Consider the following 20,169-nt stretch of genomic DNA (forward strand, 5'->3'; position numbering starts at 1 on the left):
GATTTTACCGGTTCCCCGAGACAGATCGCGCACACCTATCGCTACCAAGTGTGCATCGCGAAACGTGGTGGGGCCGCGAGAGCCGAGCGGAGAGTTGGTAGGCTTGCCCGCTGACTACGTTCTTTCACTTGCGGTCTGTCAGAGTCCACAGTCCTAACTCGGCCTCAGGCTAAGATAGATCGTATCTTTCGTCGGTTCGATCTTGCCGCGAATACGTCTCACGCGCGCGTCAGGCTCTCCTCGCCGGCCCTGACCGACCTCCTCAACTGCGACCGACCGATCGAACGAGAGAACGAACCTTTCGAGTGTCGCCCCGAAACCAACCGACCGACCGACCGACCGACCGACCGACCGACCGACCAACCGACCAACCGACCGTGTCACCTTTTATCGCGCGTCGCGTCGATAACGTTCCGCCAACGGTTTCTCGCCGTCTTGTTTCAAGTGTCGGTGAACCTCAAGGACCTTCGAGGATACTTTCCTGCGACCAGGATACAAGCAACGACCGCCAGGAACGCAGGAGGTAAGGGTTAACAGTGTTTACAGCGAACTATTGCCGAGCAGCTGATCGTCTCGACGAGAAATTTGATTTCGAGTTGCACGAGACGGGCGCGAGAATTTGAGCGCGAACCGAGTCGCGAGGTCCCGGTTTGCGCTCAATTATAGAGTGAGGTTAGAAACCGCGATCCCATCGGTCGGTCGGTGGGATTTTCAATCGCGGCTTCCCGTACCGTGTAACCGGGTGCAGACAGTAATTTTTATTTTCCACGGGACTGCACCGACTCCGAGTATCACTCTTTCGGGAAGGGGGAGGGGAGGGGGGCGGTTTATTTTTAGGAAAATTTTAATGTTTTATATTGGCTCCGGGGAAAAGTTGACCCGTACCGAGGCAGGCTTTTAATAACTTTTTTGATAAAATACTCAATTCATTTTGGTATTTACTGACCGTACTCGAAACGTATACGCTATCCGCTCGGGAGTAGCCGTGTGTCCGGTACATCGAAAATTTATTTCTATTTGTCCAAGGAACATGTTCGTGTCTTTGAAGTTACGTATATTTTTATTGAAAATATTCGTTTTCCTGGAAACAGTAAAATTTTACGCGGATATTGTTAACTGGTTTAAAATAGTCAAACTGTTATTTTTTGTGTCAGATTTATACGCATACAAATTACTTTTATTGAAAGGTAGTGTACGCGTTAATAGAGGTTAATACATTTTGTTAAAATAATACGAGTTGAAGTAGACTAAATAATTATTTAGTCAAAAATTATACGAATAATACGGAACAAGCAATTTTTCTCGTCGTTTTTCGATTTTAATTATCCATCGAAAAAATTTCATTTATATTATCAGCTGATAGTATAAATAATCAGCTACGATAAAACTACATTATTACTTAATTCTATTGGCGTCGTTTAAAATATTCTTCGAGCAATTAAACGTCTTTCGTGACATTGTCAATGAGTTATGAACATTCAAAGTTTCCTTTTGCGTCAATCTGCAGTTCACGAGGGTTAAGGGAAACAATGAGCAAACACGCTATTGGGAACTTGACGAAAATACGAGACCCCGTCGAGAAGTTGAAGATTAAAACGAAGAACAGATTTTCCACCGATATTTTTACACGGGATCTGCGGTTGAAGGGTCTTATCGACGGAACAACGTGTAATTTTAATACCGATCTAAATCTAGTCCAATCTTTCCGAACGCATACGTAACGCGATCCTTTATTTTATGCTTGGTCGTACTTTCTTTGTAATGCAAATGGACAGCCATTTCTACCTGTGTCCCGTGTAGTAGACGAGGCTCGATACCTATCGCGCGCGGCTCATGACTTTGGTAAAACTGCTCTTCCGGTATTAGCCGCGTGGCCGTGTTTTTCTAAAATTAGAACGAAATGCTGGAAACCGAGCAACGCAATCTCGAGACAGTCAGGGTCGAGCAACAGCGTGCAGGTCAACTTTGTTTTGATCTTGGATAAATGATGATAAACTTTGTTGCATGAAAATGTGGAACTTCGCCGAGAAAATGGTGACTCTTCTTCGAAACCGGAAACGAGCACAGTTCAGAATGTATTCGACGAATAACTTATACGTTTGTATTTCATTCTAAATCGAACACTCGAAAGTATTCGACGAATAACTTACACGTTTGTATTTCATTCGTAATCGAATACTCGAAAGTATTCGACGAATAACTTATACGTTTGTATTTCATTCTAAATCAAATACTCGAAAGTATTCGACGAATAACTTATACGTTTGTATTTCATTCTAAATCGAATACTCAAAAGTATTCAACGAATAACTTACACGTTTGTATTTCATTCTAAATCGAATACTCAAAAGTATTCGACGAATAACTTACACGTTTGTATTTCATTCTAAATCGAATACTCAAAAGTATTCGACGAATAACTTAGACGATTGTATTTCATTCTAAATCGAATACTCAAAAGTATTCGACGAATAACTTATACGTTTGTATTTCATTCGTAATCGAATACTCGATAGTATTCGACGAATAATTTATACGTTTGTATTTCATTCTAAATCGAATACTCGAAAGTATTTGATGAATAACTTATACGTTTGTATTTCATTCTAAATCGAATACTCAAAAGTATTCGAGTACTGTATTCGGTAGCTCTGTAACTAAGGGATACTTTCAGCTTTGAAATACCCGAGTATTTTGTACTCACTTGAATATATTGGTATTTGGTAGTCGAGTAATTGAAGAATATTATATTCCGTTTTTATCTAGGTAAAATAAATAATGCGTAACGTTTTATTCTCGGGTTCTATTAGTTCTGTGCGAATTAAATATTTCTTATGTATTTACTCATCGAAGAACAATAGTAAATGTGTTAATATTTTATTGTTGAGGCGTATCTGAAATAATATTACAATCATTCAAATACGCCAATTTCTGCTCGAAATATGTAGACAAAAGACTCGAGAAAAAACGAGTAACGAAATATTGATTCCTATTCAATTTTAGTTCATACTTTAACGATAAGGTACAAATTTGCATACGTGAATTCTATTTATACAAAAGTTGTAACTGAATTAACGAGCCCGGACAGTAGTCTGTAAAGTATTGGTTATAAACGATAACGTTTATCCGTTGATGCGAAATTTTTTATCCGAGATGGTCCCTTATTTCTGGTTCAGACGATTATTTATCAGAAATTTGTACACTTTATGTGAATCAATGGGAGTAGATCGTTCCCCGATTAAGCACTTTCATTTTCAATGGCGTGAAAACGCATTTTACATTTAGAAACTTGTTTGGCTAGCTCGCGTTACTAATTGTTCTCGTATGCGAACGATATTACAATGCGTTTGTTTAATCCGATTGCAGAACAATTCTGGATACGAATCTCTATTTGTATCGCACTCGTGAAATAACAGTGCGTCTTTGAATGAACTTATCACTATTATGCTCGAAACATGACTCACAAACTTGTCGGTTAAATAAAGACTTTATCCATGCGACTAAATTATAGCTTTAACCGAACAATGCGGTCGTTTGCTTATATCGCGATTAACGTTTATTTTCAGCTCTCAACGAAATTCTTGGATCAATTTTGCGAAGTATTTTTCGCGATATATTTATTTAATTCGTATCTGAGAATCGTGGTACTTCTCTTATGTTATCTTGAGTCAGCTGATGCATTAAAGAAAAACTTTTTTTTTTTTTTAGATCGGGCTTCGACAACATTATTGTTTCGTAAACGAAGCATTTGCAAAAATAATGTCGGTTATTTTAATTAATTTTAATTATATTTCTGCTTTCAACGTTACCAGTTTAAAAAGTTAACAATATTTCTGGAAAATTGAAATTTTACAATGTTGTGTAACTTATACGCTCTTAATAGCTTCTGTATCGTCCAGATTGCGTAATTATATAACGATAAATGTACACGGCTTTGCTATTAAAAGTAGACCTTTTCTTTAATCTTATCTAGAAGATCTCCATCTGATAAACACAGTATTAACGCAATAAATTACACGAACGGTTCAGTTTTTAAAAAAAGATACGTGTAACATTATTATACGACTCAATACTCTTTGCCATCATTTATACTCATTATTAGCGTTCACTCAATAAACTACTTAGGTTGTTAATTTATCAACTGTTCGTATCGTTCTTTTTATACTGTTACTTCTAATCAATCGATACAGGCACAGGCGAGAAACGTAGAAAAAGAAAAGTATAAAGTAAAATATTAATTACAAAAACTAAATTTTCTATCCGAAACGGTTTCTTATTTCCTAAGAGTAAATTTTCGTAATAGCGTACTAGAAATAATTATTATGCTTTTAGACGATTCGCAAAATAAAGTACGGTACATATTTTGCTAAATATTTAACTTATACAGGGTAATAAGAAAGAGGTTAAGGACTTACAATTAGAAAGCATTTACTACTCACCGAGCCGAATGAAAATTGCTGAGTCAACATAAATCGAAAAATTAACCTTGTCAGAGTGAGAAGTGTTCTTCGGTTTGTGGCGTCAGTGACTTGTCTGCTTCTTCAACAGTAAGAATAGTATCGTAACACAGAGTACGTAAATATAATTGATCATTTTCACGCATAAATATTACAATAATAAATGTTACAATTATCGATTATCATTGCATTATATTTGTACGATAGTACAAGAAAAGAAATACTTTACAAGCTTTGGAATAAAAGTTTTTACAAAAATTTCTAAATAGACTTCGTTGTTGATGTAACGTTAATAAATAATAACGAAATCAAGAATTTCCTAAATAGTACACAATTTTGTATCGTAAAGATTTAATGCGCGCGCGTGGATATGCAACTATAATACATTGAAACACTTTTCCATTAATTTCCAGAAAGTATTACTCATACATTACTCATAATATCTTCTAAATGTATCATAATTTGTACACAGGGGCTCCGCATAATTGTCAATAGTATGAAAAAAGTACTTATACGACATTCGGTATATTAAACTCTTACAAAGTTTAATCTAGAAAACAGCCTTAAAATACAAGTATGTTGAAAGTTTATATTCGGTATACGTATCGACTACGGTTGAAACCATTTGGTGAAGTTTTGTGTATTTGAATATTCGAACGCTTCAGTGACGCAAATAGTCAGTGAATATAATTAGAATATTCATTAGGTCGAATACGTCGAAACTGTCGCTCTTTTTTAAATTATACTTTTACTTAATATTCGAACAATAATATCCCAATACCCGAGCACTCGAGCAATGATTTTTGTATACTCAAACACTCTAACAATAATATTAAGTACTCGAGTATTCGAAGTTTATTCGTAGCATTTAAGTAAATATAAATTATTCGAATAACTCTCGATTGATTGCTCTAATACGAAATATCGTGGTAAACTCTTCTCATAAGAAACGTTCGAGTAGACGATGAATAAATTCAAAACGATCAAATAATTTTCAATCACGTGTATCGTCCGCTGCAGACCAGTTTCTTTGTCGTTAACCGTGGATAAATTCGAGTATCGCGGAAACTCGTTGCGTCATTGGTTTCAATATTTCATAGTGGCTGCGACAGTGGCAAAGGAAACTGTTACGGTGATGTCAGGTTGACACACCTCCGTTACTCTTACAACTGCTTCATTCATTGCTCGTCCCCTCTCTGAAGATTGACCGATTATTCTCACCGGGATTTCTACGTGGAACAACAAAATGCAGCTTTTGTCTCGTTCGATACCTGTCCCAAGTACTTATTGTCGTCTTCTTCGACAGGGAAACTTCAATGGCGAGGAACACCACGACTTTACTCGATCACGCGAATGGAAATGATTTTTACCGGGTGGCTGGGAATGACTTTTACCGGGTAGCTGGGAATTATTTCTACCACGGCATCGAAGTGTTATTGACGGGTTGACACGTGTAAGCGTGATCGAATTGCCACGTATGTCACGATTAGTCACGCGCACCGAGACACACTTCCCGTCTCCGGCTTGGGAAACAAGTAATTTTGTAATCATTATTATCGTGGCACAGTTAATATCAGGGAAAACGTTTCTTTGGGCGACTCGAGCGGGCACCTAATTTCGTGAAACGTGGTTTCTTTGATACGAAATTTAAAAATACTACGTGACGGGGCAATCGCTTTTTATAATGTTCCTTTAACGAGAAAACGCGACAACTCGAACAACGTCACCGATTTACTCGCATCGAGCGAGTATCGGGGAAAATATAATTGAATCGTGCGTGAATATCAAAGTTCATAATTTCGCGCAAAATGTAGCTGGTGCAATTTGAAATCTCACAAAAGAAAACGAATCTACCGATTTCAATCAAATCATTATCATACGATACTTTTTAAGGAAAAAGTGTTTAATAAAAACGTAGCAGTAATCTAAGGAGTCACCGTTGATTCTATTTCTTACCTTTGCAATATTACTATTCCTAATACGAGCATTTGAGAAAAGTTAATTAAAATCCGTTAACGACGAATGTAACGATCTCTTGGATCGAGCCTTTGATTGACAATAATCGTCGATACGCGTCTGCGAATACTACATCGAATTTCTAAAGATATTATTTCTCGCCAACGATGCAACATTCGATTCCATATCGAAGTTTTCGTATCGGCGAATATTTGAACCATTAGCTCGGTACAGTGATTCGGGGTTTTCTTCGATGTAACTCGATTCGAGTTTTCGTGCGAACTGTGTACTGTCATTGCCCCAGTGCGCGCTGATCACTGTTAATCATTTCGGGTGCTGCTTAATCCAATGGCTTCGCTCCGCGGGAAGGCGCATCGGTTCTAAATTGCTCTATTGAGAGCACGACTGTGTCACCTCAAGGCCGAGGATTCTAAAACTCTTAAGTTTCTTAAGCGAGAATGGGATGACGGTTCGGATTTGTCTTGCGCGGAGTCCCAGGATTACACGTCACCGTTAACGTTTCGTTGCGTAATGTACATCCATACCACGAGGTATCTAAGGTCATGCAGGTACACTCGCGCGTACCTAATTCCGGGTATGCGCATAAATAAGACCGCTGGGTTCCTTTTTTTCTTCTTTTTTTTCAAATTTATGTTAACGCAGATCTGTGTTCGTTCCACGAATGATAAATTCCAACACCGTGCTGGTTCGCTTCGAGCGTGTGGATGATACTGTGTAAATTTGCCGGTTACAAACGACACATTGATTAAGATAGTACGGTTCTTCCGTGTCCTTTATTTAGTTTTCACAGATTCCCCGACGCGACCGAGAAACAGTTAAGTCGTGTTGACGGCCGCTGTCACGTATACGTGACTTCGTTACCATCAGTTATCGGCCGTTATCGCGTACGCGTGATTCTACCCTTTGAATCGTCTATTTCATTTACGTCGTGCTATCCACGTGTGCATTACCTTGCAATAATATTTTAGACGTTATTGCGGAGTTTGAATTGATTTGAAAAATGGCTGCCAGTTCGGAAGAGTGTCTCGAATCTTTCGTTAGAAAACGTTCGGTAATCTCTAATGTTACAGAAATGTTCGTCACAATTTCGTGCAATTCTTCGCAAGTTTATCGTATTTCTGTGGTAAATATATTTCGATTCAATATTGCGCGATATTTCGATTTTTGTTATTCCTCGTCGGGCTCGACTGACGACCCAACAAAATCGAAATATCGCGCGATATTGAATCGAAATATATTTACCATAGAAATACTATATATATATATCGCTAAAAAAGTCACAAATTTGTCCACCGATCGAGACGGTTATGTATTTAATTAAGATAAACGATTTTCGCCGAGTAAAACTCTCGATCGTCTAGAAGTATCGATTCCCAATCAATTAATTGAGAGGTTACTGATCGAAAGTAATTGCCGGCGCTTAAGCGACGATTGGCAGAAATCCGTGCAACCAATTTGTGAATTGACTTATAATTGATATTAAAGAATGTAACAGAACTAGAAACCCGTAGGTTGGATTGGTTTTGTTTCGAACGCCGGGTCTACCGTGCTTCGCTCGCTTATCGTATCTTTTCGTCTTATATTTATTTCCGAGCGAACCGGTATCCGGCTGTAACAATAAACTCGTTAGTAAAATATTTTTTCCCGAACTCGAAGTGGTTGCAGGAGTTAGGTCTGGAAGCTGTGGCTTGTTAAAATTCACAGCGTGAATTTCACACCCGTTACGTTCCACTATAAAACCGCGAGTTTATAATCAGCGTTTCCCTGGACGTCCTTTTATGATCACCATAAATCAATCTAAAGCGATGGTTTCTCGAGCGTGAAGCAAATTGTGTCCCGTGTTAAATTGAGACGCGTATCGTTTCTTTGTATCCGGCCGAAAAACTGACATCCGGCTACATTAGTCTCGTGTATCGTGAATTTTTTTCCCTCGTAGATGCGACTGTTCTGGTTAACCTATTCGCGTCACAGCAGCGATTAAAGCTTTATCGCGAGCGCGCTTAATGTAAATTCACGATCACGTTAGGTTCGATGTGATCGTTCCTTCCTGATGGAGACGTTCTAGGAAATTGAAAAGACAACTCGAGGGAATATTGAAAACTGCAAGGTAACGTTGATCGTTACGAACAAAAGTGTCGATAAACACCGATGGGCAAGACGATAAGATGTTAATTTTACAAACTTTGTAACAATCTCGAGCTCTGTCCATGCGACTACACATTGTCCTCAAAATTGCTTCGAAGCTGTTATCGAGGAAAATTTAGGGTAACTCCGTTACTATAATTAAACCTTTCCATTTTTATACCAAATATAGAAAATTCAATGGGTAGAATTGAATCTGTGCTTACATCATTACAGTTAACTTTCAAATACGTCTATTAAAAATAAATCGATCGTTTTGTCGTGTACACGGAGTGTATACTGGATGGAGCGATCAGAAACGTTCTTCGAGAATCTGGAAATATTTTACCTCGCGTTTCCAAGTTTCTTCCACGTTGATGATCCCAGGCTGTAGAAATTTGCTCCATTAGGATTTAAATTGCTTATACGTCTATGAGTTGGAAACGGTGAAACAGGTTGGACGAAAATGGACAAATCTCGAGGGTCGGTAATGACAGTAAGTAACGAAACACGAAACTCTTCTGGAAATATCGTTTCTGATCGAAGTATATTTTATTTGGTTGCTCCATTGAACGCCACCGGGACTTTCTTCCGGGAGAAATTTACAATTACGTTGCACACGCGCATCGATGTGTCAGATGCAACGCGAAGTTGCAGTTGACGATGCAACGTTCGATGCGTCCGTACCGTCATGATAACGAGTTCCTAGGTGTTTACGACCACGCGACGTCATCGTACCCACCTTTACCATTTCAGTTGCCTCGATCCAACGAGTTGCATTAACAGAACCGTGTGTTTCGTTCCAGCGATCCACTGTCTCAGTTTCTCTCTCGTTCCCTTGGTTATTTCTGCCGCGACCTTTTAACACTACGGGGGTATAGTTTGGGTCAGCCATTTTTGCTAACAGAACAGTCGTGATGTTAAGCTTGGATTGTCCTTAGAGCGATCCGATGGATTGGACAAGTTTGATTTGAAATTATATATAATACAAAACTTATTAAATTTGTATCGGTTGCAATCTCGATTTTAATAGGTGAATAAGTTTCCTCGTTCGATAAGAAACGGAGCTATTGGGTTCGTCGTTTTATTTTTCCAAAGATTGTACTACTGTTTAATGAACGTTTAACGAATGTGTGAAGTTTCGTGTAGATCTGTCGACTTCGTAGTTGAAGTGTCGTAGTATTTTTTTACAATGGAGGAAACGACAAAATTGATCGAACAATCTAGTATTTTTTGAAATTTGTTCAAATTTGATGTCACGTGTCATTTCATTGGCTAGTTGTACGATTAGGAATAAAATATTGTAATAAGAATAAATAGGTAGATGTGTAAAACGTAAATACACCGACCATGATTTTGATTTTGAATATGTTGGAATAATAGAGACAGGAAATAATCACTATTAGAAGGTCGTTCTTTTTTTTTGTATCGTTTCGTTTAATAAAGAACGATACAGTTAATGACAAAGCAAGACTGCCAATCATGCCAAGTGTATTTACATAATTATGTGTGCGATCACGTATAAGTATAGTAAACAGTTTAAATGAAAGACACTTCCGTGGTATTGTTTTGACAACGTAAATGTATGCGTTACCACCTAAATCAAAGTTTATTTTAATAATGTTCGACTTTGGTAATTGAAATGTTGTTTTCGGTGATTATTGTACCTCTGAATTGTTAAATCTCGGTCGTTAACGAGTTTCGTGTAATTATATACCGTTGTGTAATAGTTACGGTACGAGAGACATTTTTTACTTTCTTTCTCCACTAAATGATAAATTGAATTGTTAATTTCGAACGTAACAACGGTACAAATACTGTAAGTATATAATGGTTAAGTCGATGCATTTAAAAGTTTTTGTCGTTGCAATAGAGTTGTGACCAATTAATTACTTCCTGCTTGTCCACGTTTCGTTGTAACAAGAAAGTGTAATGAAACTAGCAAAGATTGTTTGTAGTTCTACGATAAGATTGTTGGACTAGGATACCTTGTAAGTCAATGATGAATAGATAAGGAGATATCGATAGAATTGGTCAAACCTTTTTTTGTATTTTATTTATAATTTGATTTTTTCAAAGCATAACATTCTTCGTGATTGAAGAAATCAGTACTTCGATGAAAACTTTACTATATCATAAAAAAAAAATTTATATCGTATATTTTCTTATTTCTTTTCGTACATTATTTATTCTGATGCGTAAGAACAAATTTACAATAGGGTGCAGTGTAACGAATACACTGACAAAACGATACCGTTACTTGTGTATTATATAACGATACAGAAAACAGAGGAATAATGTGCTACTCGTGATAACATTCTTTAAGGGAAAACGTGGCCACCGTAATTGATAAGTTGAACATTTTCCAGACACGAGGCGCCCTATTATTACGCAACATCAGGTGCAATCATTGCGATCCTATTAATTAAAAAATTCTCTTCGGATACCTGTACGATCCGTATAAAGTTTTACGCGTGTTTTATCGTAAGCTCATCGATGCATGATAAGGCTCTCATACGTGCTAAAGATAGAATAACGCGACTTTTATCTGTTTTCTTAACGTCATATCGCACAAATTCTTAACGTCATTTGTACGATGAGTATATAGAATGTAACGTAACTCTAATGTAAAGGAATATAGGAAGACACGTTTATTGGATGATTTTATAATTAGAAACCTTGACAGACAGACGTACAACGTGATACACTCTAGGCAAATTTGTATACAAATACTACAAAGAAACGAAATATAGTTTATTACGGTGTTGTTCTTCATTGTTTTATCGGTGTAGAGGAAAATATTTTTATAAAGTCAAGGTCGAAATGTTTTGTTCTTTCTATGTATTCCACTTGACGAGAAGATAAAAATGTTTCAAAGGCACTTTACGTCGACGACGATTAATTTTCTAGCAAAGAAATTGTTAAAATTTTAGTTCCAAAGCATTATTATTTCACCATGGATACAGTGTTCTCCGTGGGTGGGGTCCGTAAACACACCTAATGCGAGATTCGCGCTGTTGGTTTATCTCGTTTACTCTCGGAGTGTGCGATTTACTTTGAAAAAATCACTACCTACCCCGTTTTCAAGTGAACTTTTACTCTAAACGCTCTTACATAACTCGTGCTTCGTGTTCAAGATAATTAGAAATACGGTGATTTTTAATTAATTTTTTATCTCTAATCGAAATTGAAGTATATCGATTTCATTGGAAACGAAAAAACCAGTGAAATTACTTGAGAATATCAAAAAATTCATACGGCGACTGTTTATTTTGACCGTATTTTATTGTCAGGTAATCCGACATCTGTTTTTACTATTTGTTTACGATGATCCTTAATCGGAAGAGTGTCACGTGTCGTTGAATGATAATCGCGTGGCAGTCTTCCAGAAGTGAATTTTCCGATGTATGAAAATCAATTTTTATAATCTCCTTTCGACATTATTAATCATGGCAAAACTGTCGTTGCATAATTTCCCGTGTCAGTAATTAATATCTTCGCGTGGATGAAACGATTTATTGTTCGTTACGTAATCGATGCGAGCGATAAAAAATTCCTTTACGAATCGAACCTCATTTAAATGATGTATTCTCGGTACGTGAATTGAAATTATTATCAAGCGCAAAGGAGGCATGCGCTGAAAACTTTTATTCGGAGCACCGACTGAACGAAACATAGCGATCGATTAGGTTTCCACAAAATTTAATGCGTTCGCGTCTCAGTTACGCGTGTTCTCAAATTTATAGGTAATCAATATAGAGATCGGTCGACTGCTCTCACCTTTATCGAAATTACCTGTCGGTGTTAATTACAAACCTTTGATTAAACATTTTCCGCAAAACCGCAGGTCTGGTTATCCGTTACATCGGTCCGCAAGAGGCAACATGGAGCGAACACCTCAAATTACACAGAAATATGGAGGCGATTAGCGAAGTTTGTTGCTCGAGTGAACCTCGGTTAATTCATGAATCTCCCTCGACCCTAGAACGCACGTGTTGCGCATGTGAACTTTCACGAGGGTCACGTGCCATCGAATAAGAAAACAGAGTCGCGATGATTCTCAGAGCGGCGCATAAGAAGCCGAGGGTCGACCGGAAGGGAGAAACAGAATGATAAGACGAAGAAACAAAACAGAAATGGAACGGAAGGAAACAATGAAAGTCGAAACGAGAGAAACCTGAGAAAGAGAAACGATAAAATTTCGTATTAACTTTTTCCGATATTATTGGCAAATACGTGTGTTTGCATTTCGTTCAAATTAATTCAGAATTAAATTTTCCAATGATACACCGCACGATGACGCGTGTCGGTATTGATTGGAATTTTTTTATTTATTTCAAGCGAAATAATTAGTCCTTGAATTCACGAAAGGTTTGTGCAACGTAAGCGCGCTAAACGAATCCAACAATCTGTGAAAAGGTGCATGTACGTTTGCAAGTATGAAAACTATAGTGAAATATTTTGTATTTATCGTGCGTACACGTCTTTGTTATGGTTTTTCAAACGAATTTCTTTGTTTCTTATTTACGATAGTAAACGCGTATCGGTTTCCTGCGATTCAAGGATCGTCAAGTTAATAATAATACCAGCACGCCTTTATTGCTCCGGAGTTATGTATTACAATATGAAATGCATTAGGTATGTACATATCGAGTACAATATAGTATACGGAAGTAAAGAGAAGTATACGTTTACTATGCATGGACAATGTACAGCTGCATGCTGTTATTAACCTAACCTCGTTACTTCCTATGACTTGGAAGTTCTAGCATTTCGAAGTTGGCGGGTAAATTGTGTAAAATAGTTTTTCATAAGTACGGTTTTCACGTAGTTCCTTGCAATTAACCGCACAATGAAACTCCTGTTAAAGGATACTTAGTCTTCTCGTTCAACGTGAGAAAGCAGTAGTTTAATGTGTACGTAATTTGTACGTTAACTTTTAGGTTAAGTGGTGCAGGTAGCCAAAGCAGCAATTTTTAGCGAACTATAGAGATTTATTTCTTAACAATCGTTCAATGATCGCTATTTTCTGTTTAACGAATTTATACATTGAAAATGTACTTTGAGTGTTCTCCGTGATTAGTATACAAGCGGGGGGGGGGGGGGGCAATTTCCTTCGTGCGTAGAGAAAGTTACGAAACTTCAAGGACTCATTGCTTAAGATAATTAATAACATTGTAGTCGTATGATTAAGTTTAATGGATCCCATTTGACAGACCGAGGGTTAACTCGTACGCGGTGTAGTCCGAGTTATGTATAGCAGTGATTCTCATACTGTGGTACCCGCAGGGGATCTGCGAATATCTTGGCACACCTTATATTATTTCACGTTTTGTAATTTTTCAAGCAGAGAAATGTGTGTCGCGTACTTCCAACGAACGCTTTCTTATCTTTTCGCAAAGGTCGTCGACTTTCCGACAATCACGAATTAGACTTTTTCCAATAACCCATTCGAATGTCGGTACGAAAAACCTCGTTAAAAAGAGAACAAAAGAACAAACAGTCGCGTGGACGATATCGAAACTTTTATCGAGGTGAGCTTGTAACTTTTAAACGGGGCTTTCTATAAATTCCACGACAATATTCAACCGATTAAAAAGGAGATTTCTTTCGTTTAGAAAGTCTCACCTTGGGTCACATCGGGGCCCGCGAATATTCATGCAACGCGCTCGCATCGGCCGAGGAGCGAAGAAAGTGAACAGTTTCGTTTTATTTTCCATACGGTTGGACGGCAAAGTAGAAAAGGACGTTATTGATTGCGAGTAGCTTGGCATTAACAATGCTGATACGCCTCGAAGACGACAGAAACGACCCATGACCTCCGCGTATTTATTTAATCCCTTCTTCGTCTCGGTCGCGTCGTCTCCATTTTGTTCGTACATGTGTTCCGTGTTGTTCTGTGGCGGTTAGCGGCGCTGCGAGCGGCCCGCGTTACGTTTGCGGTCTGCGAAACCGACGCGGACGACGAAAACGATCGTTATTGCGGACAGCACCGGGTCGTACACGGTGAAATTCTGATGTAATGTCGCGATACGGTGCGTTACGTAATCTGCGAGTCGAGCGATGGGTCGAAATGCGCGGAACACCTTGATTTCCTCACAAGGGGGGTCGGAAGCGGTTCCGTAACAGTCCACCCTTCAACGAAACACTTTTAACGAGGCACGAGTGAGTATCGCGTTCGATTGTTCCTCGATTCACAGAAATAGTAAATATCGACGCGTTTCTCTTAATTTTTCTAATTTTCTATTTTTTTGCAATTTTTTACGAGTGTTCTTTGGCAACGAGATCGTTTCGGAGGTAATAGTTTCATTTATTCGTTAACGTTTTCACAATTTTCTGGCCCCCTTTAGGAGACACGAATTAAAATTCTAACACAGTTTCGCAACGATGTGTAACATACGAAATTGTGAGAAGTTCATATTAAAGGATATATTAAAATCGAATATTGAGTATTAGTAATTAGAAACGAAACATTTCGAAATACCGCGGTTGCGATAAAACCAAAAATGACCGATCGGTCGAACATTGATAATTTGCAAATCTTCGATATAAAAATGAAAGATTTGATTTATTTGAAAATGTTCGATTTAGTATTCTTCCTAGAATGCACTAGTGTGGCTCGCGTGATTACATTGTTTTTTATTTTCATAATATTGGGAAAAAGTCGGAGAAAAAAGCGACATTTAACTTCAAACAGAAAGTACCGTAAAACTCGTTAGATCGGAAGATATCTGAATAAACTATGTCATTTATATAGTCGGTCTGCATTCTCTAAATGTCCAGTGTCGTTAAACTGTAGAACTAATGAGGTACATTCTCACAGTGCGCCGATTAAATTCTTTAAATACGAATCACGTTGGCCTAACTTGTTCCACTGGATAGAAATGTTCGGAAATATGCGTGACATTCCGTTCGATCATATCGGTAAAGAATATTTCAATGAGATCATTTTTCGGCTATAGAGCCACACGGTGTGCCAGAAACTACATTTATACCGTAATTCCATGAAAGATTGCACCAGATAAGATAAGATAAGGTTTACTTGATATATATATAATTTTTTTATATACTGGACGATTTTTTATCATTTGAAAACACGCGAACGTAACACGATATTCGTCCGTCTGATTTTTTTGTGCATTTATCGGAAAATTAACGAAGCATATGCAACACTTTGTTAGTAAAAAAATTCGGAAGGTTATCGATGTTTCAGTGTTTTTATCACGGGGACTAACTGTTGGCGAAAGAAGAAGAAAAAATAACTGATTAAACAGAATCGTTTGCGATATCATTTTGACAACGTAAGATACTTACGTTTCTTTTACGTATAATGCATAACTGAGCGTTATATATTCGTCAAAAACCGTAGGGGAATGTAATACCGAAGTAACAATAGTAATTTCAAACGATAAAGCGTTACCTTTGTTTGCAGATACTGTTTGATGTATCTTATGTTTCCTGTTCCATTTTTTTTTCTTTTTTTTTTTTTTTGAAACACACGTGGATACATCGTATAATTCCACGCAGAACTTTTTTTCACATTGCGCAAACCTAACTGTGTCTTTACCAGAAGACTAATTGGATGTTCCGTAAAACGTGTTACAAAATGTATGTCGCCCTACTTTTCACTCTTCTCGTTATAGATACTTTAATAATTGTGCAAAGATGATCGTAAAATAGATCGTTACGTTTCGATCGTCGTTGAATAACCCACACCGCTTGGGGAACAAAAATCCCTGTTTGTTCAAGGATTGAGCAAGCATTACGCTCGTATTTGTTTATGGAAACAAGATACGAGATAATTCGCGAGTCGAGCGACGGTGTCGTAGCGTAAAAATTGTTGACATCGAGGAGTGTAAGATAATTGGAATTAAAAATATCTCGATTGAGAAACGTTCGAGCCTTCGTTGTATTTGAGAAGGGATCGAACGCTTCGAGATACACGCAAAGAACGTTGTTCCGCAAAGTTCAATATTTGAGAAAATTTTCTGTTACGTTGCTCCTCCGTTTCTGTTATTCGAACAGAAATAGAGAACGATCGGGAAAGCGAGTGTGTTCCAATTATTCGTGTCTCTGTGCTAGTCGGTATCCTGGAGGTTTCGTCGTGGGCAGAATTGCACAGTATTTTGATCGTCCAGCTGTAGAACGATCGAACCGCTGGAATAATGTTTCGAGAACCGACTTGACTGGAGTCACACCGATCGTACGCGAATCTCTTCCTGTATAGGTCACGGATGAAAGTCGAACAAAGTGGATGGCAACGTGGTCACTGGATTCGACATTATTGTACGACCTTTCTTGCTGCAATGCGAGAATCGGTTGTAACGAGGCATGATATGCCAGTTTCCGGGGTTTAACTGACCCTGCGAGCAATTTAGATCGAACGAAGAATGTCGACGGGTCGGCATTCGGTTACATTTTTCCCGCTTCCTGCCTGAGATTTATCCCGCGTCTTGCCAGAGATTAAAATTTTAAATATCGAAAAGCCTGCGCTCCAACTATTCGAGATATTTTCGCGACGATACCTCGCAAATACGGAAACTCGTACGACTAACGGGTTTGGAGCGTTTTCTTCTCCAACGAACCGACCACTTTCTAGGAATTCTAGGAAAAGTTGACAAAAATTTCAGCCAACGTTTACGCAGCACGTTTCGATCGTAAATGGAAAACGAAATATTTTTAAGGAACATCGAAGCGTGGAAAATGAGAATCGTCTGATTCATAAATTCACTCGAAATGAGTGATCCGATTCGATCGTTCGAAAAATATCGCGCACCGTTGGAAAAACTTATAAATAAAGTGAAAGCATTTCTAGCTCAGATCACTCGGTGAATGATAGAAACAATAGAATTTTCTTGAAACAAAATATTATAATTTACTATGAAGAAATTGTAAACGTAGGAAACAATCGATCGATATTAAACACGATATTTTGAATTTAGTTTTTCTTGACAAAGTAAGCGAAATAATAGTAAGGTAAAATAAGTAAGTAAAGTAAGTAAAATAAAAGACAAGTAAGTAATTTAAGGTAATTCTCTTACATATCTGACGAGAAGACAGCAGTGTTTTTATTCTATCGTATTAACTAATCAATTGTTCTTTGTCTATTAACGAGGTCACAGTTTTGGTTGGATAATTCTACATTGCCAAAATCATACTTCATGTATTGGGGTCATCGTGGAACATTTGACTAATTGTCTCGTAGGCTGGTTTCCAGAAACAATACTTACTCGACAGGAGAGAAAAGCAGGTTTACTTTCTGCTTCGAGACTCTCCACCTTAAACTTGTAACGCCCACGATATTAGTATACCAATCGTGTATAATGACGTTTACTATAACCATGTAACGTCTACTGACCGGAGAACTTGTTATTAACGGAAAAACATAGTGAGAGAGAAAAGATACTTGGACAGTTAACATTTAGTCAAATACATCTCCGCTTAGGTATACGAGTAATAATAACATTTGTACGTAATACTCGTACGTAATAACAATATTTGTACTTTATTCATGTTGTTCAAATATTTTAAATTACTATACGTTGCAACACCTTGTTCAACACCGTCGTACACCCACCCAAAATCTAATTCAATATCATACACTATTTTTAGCGATTTTTATTGGTACACCTTTCCTTGTAAAATTCTGAAAGAAGTATTTTTAATGGGAACAAATGGTTACCAATAGAAGATGTTTTTACTTAGGCTGTTTGTGAACTCATCAGTAAGGCTGATCCAATAGCCTATTGTCTCCGACGCAATTATGCGTTTGAAAGCGACTCCTATATAAGAGTTAAATGCTTAATCGAATACTTTTATCAAAGCATTGGAAGGAGAAATGCATCCATAAGAGTTATTAGGAAAAATATGTTATTATCGTGACTGCGGTGACAAAAATTCGAATTTGTTCTAATTTAATAATCTCAGGTATGTAAACTTAACGAAAGAGCGGTGACAAATTGTGAAAATACTGCGTAACGCATTTACTGTGGTAAATAAAATTTTACTAATAGACTTTGGTATACGTTTTTCAAATTCAAATATATTGTTTGACACGATCTCTTATAAATTTCGGAAAATGTATCTTTGAAACGAATTATCTGCTTATGATAATATTTGTCATCCCAAGTCAAATAATTTTTTCCGCAGAGATTTCTTTCGTGTTGTTGAAGATTTTTGGGACACTGACATTAGGTGGCTCACTCTGCATATTGATCGATGTTTTAAGTATTCGGAGAGGCATTATACAGCGACTGAGTGATTTATACTACTTATTGTCTCTCAATTTTGACTTCGTGTGACCCTGAACATTATTTTGTCAGAGTCGAAATTGTTCTGACATCTGTTCTTCTGTGGAAATTTTTGTTCGTATAAAAATAAAGGTCTCGTTGACAATTCAAAATCGATTGTAAATTCAGAAAATTGGTTTCAGCAATTGTATTCGTTATAAGATACGGTTGCACTTTCTTCTCTTCTATTTTTCTCTTACACGTTTCATTTGTGAAAGAAATGCTGGCCAGTAATAGCTAGAACACCGTGTGTGTTTGAAGAAGCCCATTGTTTTCCGGTTATGCAAAGCGAGAGCTCAATCGTCGGTTGTATTGCGACCATCATACTGTGAATAATGAATTCTAATGTTTTTTTAACTATTTGCTTTTGTATTATCATCATCAGTTTTCCTTATTAATTTCGTTTTTTCTTTCTCGTTTTACACGCGTGTATTAATTTGAATTTTTATTAATAATTGCTTTAAAAGATATTTCTCTCTTAATTTAAATATTATTATTTAAATATTATTATTTAACTAAGCATTTCTATTTTTGCATCATTTAAATAGTACAAATACTGGTAAAATATATTATATCTAAGCATGTATAATATTAACTCTTGTCTTGAATCATTGTACATTATTTTGAATACAGTCTGAAAAGAACTCGATTAATAATTTACCTTACACGGTATTCGATCACTACGAATATCCAAATACTTGTGATCAGTGTACGGAATATTCGAGAAACTATTCGAATTATATTCGTCGAATATTCGAATACAAAAAAAGTCGTCAAGCAGTCTCAGCCCTAATTCAATCACATCTGCGCATTATACTTGTTGCTGTTTCTTTTATACGAGTTAACAAAGGGTGAAGGTTGACCGGTTGATTGAACGTAATCGCGCAATGATCTTAAAATCGAGGTGTCACTAGTAGGATAACGGACTTGTTTTCAGGATATTGCCTGTACGTTGAGGCACAGACATCATGTTGACCTTGCTTCTGCCATAAAGAGTTTACTGACCCACATTCTTTGCGCAACTTATATTACTAATCATTGCCACTGTTTCGTGAAGGACATTGTTCCTTTTCGAATGAAATTTTAACGATAGATTGGATTTTACGTGTATATAAATTTATAAAAATTAATTTTCTCATTTTTAGTAAGACCTTTTATTGTTCCTTCCTAGATGGTTTCTTGTACTTTACTGTACGTAAGATATTATTAGGATAGTCAGTTTTTCTAAGCAATTATTAGAAAAAAAGTTTTTCCAAGTAATTTAATATATTATGTTCTAGTCAATGTATCGCTAATGTGATTTAAAGTGTGTACAATTTGTTACA

General features: G+C 37.1%; 1 protein-coding gene across 1 annotated transcript in view; it reads left to right on the top strand.

The window, feature by feature from the left end:
• The first annotated feature begins 440 nt into the window (after positions 1-440).
• The window catches only part of Wdp (Leucine rich repeat protein windpipe), a 44,720-nt gene continuing 24,991 nt past the window's right edge, over positions 441-20,169 (top strand). Inside the window, exon 1 of the mRNA XM_076322707.1 lies at positions 441-523. The gene's annotated coding sequence lies outside the window, so the exon portion shown is untranslated. The remainder of the gene's footprint in view (positions 524-20,169) is intronic.

This window comes from Ptiloglossa arizonensis, chromosome 1, assembly GCF_051014685.1.
Source record: "Ptiloglossa arizonensis isolate GNS036 chromosome 1, iyPtiAriz1_principal, whole genome shotgun sequence".
NCBI lineage: Eukaryota > Metazoa > Arthropoda > Insecta > Hymenoptera > Colletidae > Ptiloglossa > Ptiloglossa arizonensis.